The following is a 7,403-nucleotide window of genomic DNA, read 5'->3' on the forward strand; positions in this document are numbered from 1 at the left end:
TCGAGGGCCAGCAAATACTCACGGGTCAGGATCGGCAGAGCTGGGTAGAGGCAGCTCGATCTACAGGCCTGCGATTCGAAGGCCCGGAAGTGCAAATCACAAATCACAGATCGGAATCTGCAGAGCTGGGTAGAGGCAGCCCGATCTACAGGCCTACGGTCGAGGGCCAACAAATACTCACGGGTCGGGATCGGCAGAGCTGGGTAGAGGCAGCTCGATCTACAGGCCTGCGATTCGAAGGCCCGGAAGTGCAAGTCACAAATCACAGATCGGAATCTGCAGAGCTGGGTAGAGGCAGCTCGATCTACAGGCCTGCGATTCGAAGGCCCGGAAGTGCAAGTCACAAATCACAGGTCGGAAGCGGCAGAGCTGTGTAAAGACAGCCCGATCTACAGGCTTATGGTCGAGCATCAGGAAATACAGGGTACAGAGTACAGACCGTGATCGACAGGGCTGTTCATGGTTAGCCCGACTTACAAGTAACGCTCGGAGGCGGGATCTGGTCGAGGGGTGTGAGGTAGACGCAGACACGATAAATAAGATGAGCTGAGCTGTGCAGGAGTCGGAAGATCACAGTTGTCCGTCAAGGGTAATCATTACATACCAATGGGATGTGCGAAGGCGGAGGTTCCTAAACGAAAAGATGCCCTCATAACCAATAGCAGCCTGACAGATGTCCTTCACTATAAGACAAAACCCATGTGTAAAGGCGGAGGTTCCTAAACAAGAAGATGCCTTCACGACTAATAGCAGCACGACAGGTGTCCGGCATATACGACAAAGCCCAGCGTCTAACGTTTTCTGACAGAGTTGTAGGTTCTAGAAGCGGGGCGGGTGCATAAAAGAGGAGGATTCCTCGTACACGGAGACGCTCTCTGGTCACTTTTTCCACAACTTTTCATTTTGAGTCATTTTTAGTATCTCTGCTTTTTGCTGGGGAAAAAGGACCTGACTTGAGCGTCGGAGGGCCTGATCCGGGGACTTTTTCCCTGGGTTCTGGTCTCTAACGTGAGGAGGGGAGATCGTCTGAGTGTGTGTAGGATCCTGCAGCATCGTCAGCCGCCCGTGGGAGCCGAATCACCCACGACTTTCCGTAAACAACCAGGCCGTCGCGACCAGTCTTCGTCCGACTCAGCTTTCGGACAAGATCACTATGTATATTGAAAATAAATAAAGACTTAAATTTAAAGTGGATAATATCATGATATTATTATACTATGTATGTTATCTGATGCGAGTAGCTAACACATGTTTGAATCTAGTTGTCCACAATCTTATTTTACATTTAACTTTTTATGTTTTTGCATGTGAATGGGTGTATTTGCATTTGAGTGTAGCGTCACATAGAGGGTTGTGCCTGATGTACGAAGGGAAAATGAAGTCTGATTTTTAGAGGTCCCATTTAGTTGTAATGCTAACAAAAGATGAGAGGATTCAACTAGTAATCTTACGGTCTCTTCAAGTTTCCTAATTGTGCTTTGATTCTATTACTCGTGCACACTAAGAATCATATGAATGAGTATATTAGATAAAGAGTTTTTATATCCAAGATAGATCATCTCATAGATTGATGATACAGCACCAGTCATACACTATCAATGACTCAGAGCTGGCTTTACTAGTGAGAAATGACTTTCCTCCTAACAAATTTCGTGTCTATTTGCACATTTATCATGTGATTTCCTTTCGTTTAACTAAAATATAAGGTCATCGGTTAAGAAAAAAACTTTAGCATACCATTTATTTGAAAAGGTAAAATAAAAAAGAGAGGGTGGATTAAAAAGAAAAAAAGTAGATTTGTAAGATAATCAGCATTGCTGATGTAGTTCTTTCCTGAATCTTTATACTGGTTATGGCCACTGGTAGTTTCTTGTTCCAGAACCATTTTCTTTCAGGTTGGTTGAGAGATGACTTTTTTTTTAACAGTTCCTGCAGTTGAAAGAGTAGTATGCAACACATGCTCAGTTTACCAAACAGAGAATGAAGATGTGATTAAAATCAGTCCTCCCTTTTGCAAAGTCGCTCAACTTTGAATTGGTGTCTCCTTTCCCAGAGTGGCCTCACCGCGGTCTGCCCAACTTTTCCTTGCCTTTTCCTAACCAGTTCAAATTATGTTTTACTCACAATACTAACCTTGCCTTTTCCTATTCTCAGCTGAGCACTTGTTAAGGACTGATCCAAAAGAAGATACACAAGGATTCTTTATTGCATTGTTTGTCAAGAAATCTGGGAAAACAAACAGAGGGAACATGCTATCTTCAGCCAACAAGCTGACGAGACAATAAATACATGCCTTATTCCTTTTGTAAACTATCGGCATTTTGGTTCCATAAACGATTGACGAAGCAAGGATCTAAGAAAATAAAGCATTGAATGGTAGCTGGACTACCATGCTCAAATCCTGAAGGCCAATGTTCTTAGTGGTCATATTAATTTCTTACCAAAATCTACATATTCCATAAAGTTAAAAAAAAAAAAAAACATTTCTCAATGGCTCTCAGACAAATTCTACATATTCCATAAAAAAAATCTTATCTTTAGTTGCTGTAAAACAAAATTGCGATGAAAATTAATTCAAAAATAAACATCTCAGATGCTTGACAGCAAATGATACTCTTTTGGCGTATGCTAAAAAATTCATGACAAATGGATCATAGAAAATTAATTCTGTGTCAGAGAACTTACCGTCAGGAAACCATTAGTTGATGACGTGTCAGTTTTACAAATCAACCACTTGTACATATCATCTGTCAAGTGTACAAGAAAATCAATTATGTTAGAGCATCCGCAACGCTAATGCATTATAATATTCATCACCTCATAAAAAAATATGAGGTCCACTGCCACATATTCATTATAACAACATATCTCTTTTATTCACATCCCTTTTAATATTAATATGGGCCCCACCATCCACTTATTCATCCCTTTTATTAATTTTTTAAATAATATTAAAAATTTTATAATTTAAAAAAGAAAAAAAAATATTAAAAAATTAAGAGAGAGGGTGTTCAAAGGTTTGAACACCTTTGAACATCCTCTCTCCTCTCTCTTGTGAGTGGGCATTATACTCTTGTGAGTGGGCATTATAATGCCCACTCACAATAGAGAGGGGGTGTTAACACCCATTTAACATCCCATTGTGGGTGCTCTTATAGCATCCGCAACACTAATACGTTATAATATTCATCACCTCATCAAAAGGTATGGGACCCATTGTCACATACTCATTATAACAATATATCTCTTTTAATCACATTCTTTTTAACATTTGGGCTCCACCATCCACTTATTCATTTCTTTTATTAGTTTTTTAAATAATATTAAAAATTTTATAATTTAAAAAAAATATATTAAAAAAATAAGAGACCGTCTCTCCTCTCTCTTGTGAGTGTGCCCACTCACAATGAAGAGGGGTGTTAAATGGGTATTATAACACCCATTTAACACCCGTAGATGCTCTTAGTCCTCTGTTGTTCCCGGTGTCTCTCTTCGTCTGTCTTCTCCCGTTCTCCGTCTTTTGCGACTCGTTCTTGTTTCGTTTTCTTCTTTTCAAATAAATCTTGTGATTTTCGCTTCTTCTCGCATGTTTCGTCGAGGCTGCGAACTGGTGCTACTTCAATATCCAAAGAGGGCAAAGTGTCTAATGTTCATTTTTTAGTCCCGCATCGTCAGTTACACATAGATTTTGATACACTTAGAGATTTGTCGCGAAGCTTGAGTCGTCTCTTCGGAGACATCCGATAAAATTGGAACGATACAGAGAAGATTAGCATGGCCCCTGCGCAAGGATGACACGCATAAATCGAGAAATGGTCCAAATTTTTTTCTTCAAATGGGTAATCTGTTCTTCCAGCTTCTGCTCAATGGTGCTTTTACCATTTTCTTTTTGCAAAATCTTCTTTTTCTTCTTCACACTTCTGCCTTATGATTTTTTGCTGTAATGTCTTTTTTTTTCTTCTTTCATAGTCGTTATTGATCTTTCGTTGATCTATGTTTCCCTTTTTTCCCTCAAAAGGTGTAAACCCTAAGCCGTAGCTTTAACTCTAATTCCCAGAATTTTTTTTTTCTCTTTAGATGTTTTATTGTTTCTATTTAATTTTCATGATATGCTCTTGTGATTCTTTTTCTTTGCCCTTTTTTTGATTTTGTTTTAGAGCAGCAAAGTCTAATTGGAATATGGAAGGAGTGGATTGTGTGCTTAAGGATCATATTACTTTTCTCAAATCTGGAGCATGTAACAGTTCAAAAACAATTATTTGTTGACGTTCAGTAGCAATCTTATTGGATGCTTTGCATGGCCATGGGAATGAGACAACTTTGAAGTACACAACCTGTGACCTGGATACATAGAACACTATTGAGGTATGTTGAACAGATTGTTTACTTGCAAAGAGTATTTATTATATTCACTTTATTTGCTTCCAACATTTTTCTTAAGGATGATTGTTGAAGCTGGTGATCGTTTGTCGTTCATTTGAAATAGGAACTACAAACACAAGATATTAGAAGATGAATTTTCATTAGGAGATTGAATATTTGGTTTCAGGACTATGGGGCATGGCTATTATGTTTACTTGTCATGCTAGAAAAAATTGTTTTGCTTAGTTCATGTCCTTTATATTTAGGCATATTGCCAAGAAATGATATAAGAAAAAGAAATTTCCATGTGAATCTATTTATTACCATTTCATCCAATAACATTAACATTGATTGCTCATCTACTTCAATTTTGTGCACCTTTGATGTTCAAGGTTGTCTAATCCCATCAAGGCTTACCGGTTGCCACTAATACTGGGTGGATTTTTCTATTAAGCTGCAATTAGCAAGTTGATCTTTATTATCATGGTTATGAGGGTTGGCATCATGTGATGTGCCTATAATAACCTTTCTGAAGTTTTTCTATGTTGATTTTATAATCTATAGTTGGAACATAGCTTTATGGGTTAGATTGAATGTTAATAATGTTCGTATGTGTGCGAGTCTAAAAACATAGAACAAACAAACTAGGACTTAAGTATTTGTTAGCAGGTTTAATAAATCCCAATGACGCAGGCCTAGGTAGCCGATCAAAAGCATCAACATCAGTTTTGGTTTATTGGAATGCTGATGTGAAGTTCTCTTGTTTAGTCAATGCATGTTCTATCTCGGTTAGTTAGAGGGTTGGCATCATGCATGTTCTGTACCTATTAATAACCTTTGTAGAGTTCTCCCTGATTTGATTTATGACCTATGACAAAGATATTGTTAATGGTGTTCCCACTTGCAATTCTAGAAACGTAGAACAAACTAGGGTTTAAGAAGCTGATAGCAACTTCAATAAACCACCCCAATAGCAGATGCATAAGTAGGGAATGTGAAGGCATCAAGACCAACTTTTGTTTTATTGGAACTTCTCTTGTTAGTCAATGACCATGTTTTCTGTTGCATCATTTACTAGTCGTTTATGAGGATGATTTTTTATTTCAAGTACAACTAACTGTAGGCGGTTCTGGAATGGGCGCACATGTCGGTATGTGATCGAGCATGCAGTCAAGATGAGCTAAACCACCAGTTTAGCTGTTTAGGTCACAATTGTTTGTTATGACTCTATCGCCAAAAGTATCTCAGTTTTCATGGTCTAACTATACAGTTGGAAAGGCTTATAGTCATGAATTGTACATTACTATAAGTTAATATAATTTACACCGATAGCATCGCAGCACCAGTGGTCTAGTGGTAGAATAGTACCCTGCCACGGTATAGACCCGGGTTCGATTCCCGGCTGGTGCACATTTTGTATTTTAAAATTCTGCAGTCATTGTAAATGGTCAAAAATTAATTTTTCTACAGATAATTTATTTACGCCGATAGCATCACAGCACCAGTGGTCTGGTGGTAGAATAGTACCCTGCCACGGTACAGACCCGGGTTCGATTCCCGGCTGGTGCATTTTTCTTTTTCCATGTATTTTAAAATTTTGCAGTCGTTGAAAATGATCAAAGATTACTTTTCTGCTTGTTGAGAAAAGAAAAACAGTCAATTATAGCAGGCTAATCAATTAAATAAGCTCTGAATATATATTATTTTGAAATGTTATTCTTAATCCCAGGTGTAACGTAGAAGTCTGATTCTCATAAACTTAGAATTTACCTTATGCGTATGGCATGTAATACCTATATTTATCTCTTATTTATGAGACTGACAATAAAAGGATTATTAAGGTAATAGATCTATTTTTTATTATTATTATTATTCTTAACTTAGATCTATTCTTTTTATGTCTAGTAATTTTTATGAGCTGAACCATTCATCCCAGTTAATCATGGAAAATAATTTTATAGTTTCATTCATTTGATGAAAATATCTAATTAAGTATAGTCATATGATAATCCTAGTTAGCCTCATTGATTATTTTTGGGGTGATCAGTCCGATTCCATGGAAGTTTCCTACCGATCACCAGGATAAATCGGGAAGCGCACACGACAGCCAACCCAGAAACTCAGTATCCTTTGATTACGTCTCACATTTGGAGGAAAAATTCCTACAAATACACCGTAGCTGAGGTTCGAACCGTGGATATTTAGAAGACAATATGAATGTCCTACCGTGATACTATGATCTCATAAACTTAAATAAAAAAGTTGAGCCGAAGTTCGAACTAGAGATGAGGGATTTTAGTCCTAAATTTGATTCCAAAATAATTCATCAACGATGGAATCTCTTTTCTATCGCTACTTAGTGATCCGTCGTTAGTTAGCCATAAAAGTTAAGTTAGCCATAAAAGTTAACTTCCGTGTTAATTAGGGAAAGATTTTAACTTCCGTTTTAATTCTATTACTAAATGGAGTATTTTTTTTTATAATTAAAATTAATATCCTTCTCTGTTATACGTGGAATGCTAACTTTATAATAATGTTTATTTTTAATATTCTAATAACTAATAATGGTTTTAAATGCATCGATACTCTACTCTACCTTCTTAACTATAAATTTCCTATTTAGAACTTAGCTAATGTTTGATTCTTTCTTGACATTAAACTTCTTCTTCAATCAAAAATAAATATGTTTGAACTTCTTTAACGCTATAAAATTGTTGGTATAAGTCCTATCTCTATACTAATTGTCCTATGTAGCTTCTCTAGGTCTTCATTTTCTACTATTATGAATGACTTTCAAATCTATTGGAGTATTATTGAAAACATAAAATATGTCAAAAATCATATAATTTGATATTGTCGTTTTCAATCAGGATAAGATGATAACAGTGACCCCAAACGTTCCTCATAACTCGTCATAAATTATATGAAAAAAGATAAATTACGAGTGATTATAAACTCGAATAGTGACTAGTGTATGAGGAAGGATAGAAACTTGTCTATTAGTCAAAAATTGACTTTCAAATTTTATGAGGAGATAATTA

At 36.8% G+C, this 7,403-nt stretch overlaps 1 long non-coding RNA gene and 3 other non-coding genes across 4 annotated transcripts; all 4 read left to right on the forward strand.

The window, feature by feature from the left end:
- The first annotated feature begins 3,473 nt into the window (after positions 1–3,473).
- On the forward strand, positions 3,474–5,701 carry LOC121973433. The gene is made up of 3 exons (XR_006109601.1): positions 3,474–3,839; positions 4,158–4,365; positions 5,486–5,701. It is a non-coding gene; the product is annotated as an uncharacterized LOC121973433 (long non-coding RNA).
- LOC121974125 lies at positions 3,725–3,827 on the forward strand. Its single transcript, XR_006109971.1, has one exon. It is a non-coding gene; the product is annotated as a U6 spliceosomal RNA (small nuclear RNA).
- TRNAG-GCC lies at positions 5,702–5,772 on the forward strand. Its single transcript has one exon. It is a non-coding gene; the product is annotated as a tRNA-Gly (tRNA).
- An 88-nt stretch (positions 5,773–5,860) lies between these two features.
- On the forward strand, positions 5,861–5,931 carry TRNAG-GCC. The gene has a single exon. It is a non-coding gene; the product is annotated as a tRNA-Gly (tRNA).
- The last annotated feature ends 1,472 nt before the right edge of the window (positions 5,932–7,403 follow it).

This window comes from Zingiber officinale, chromosome 4A (assembly GCF_018446385.1).
Source record: "Zingiber officinale cultivar Zhangliang chromosome 4A, Zo_v1.1, whole genome shotgun sequence".
Lineage (NCBI taxonomy): Eukaryota > Viridiplantae > Streptophyta > Magnoliopsida > Zingiberales > Zingiberaceae > Zingiber > Zingiber officinale.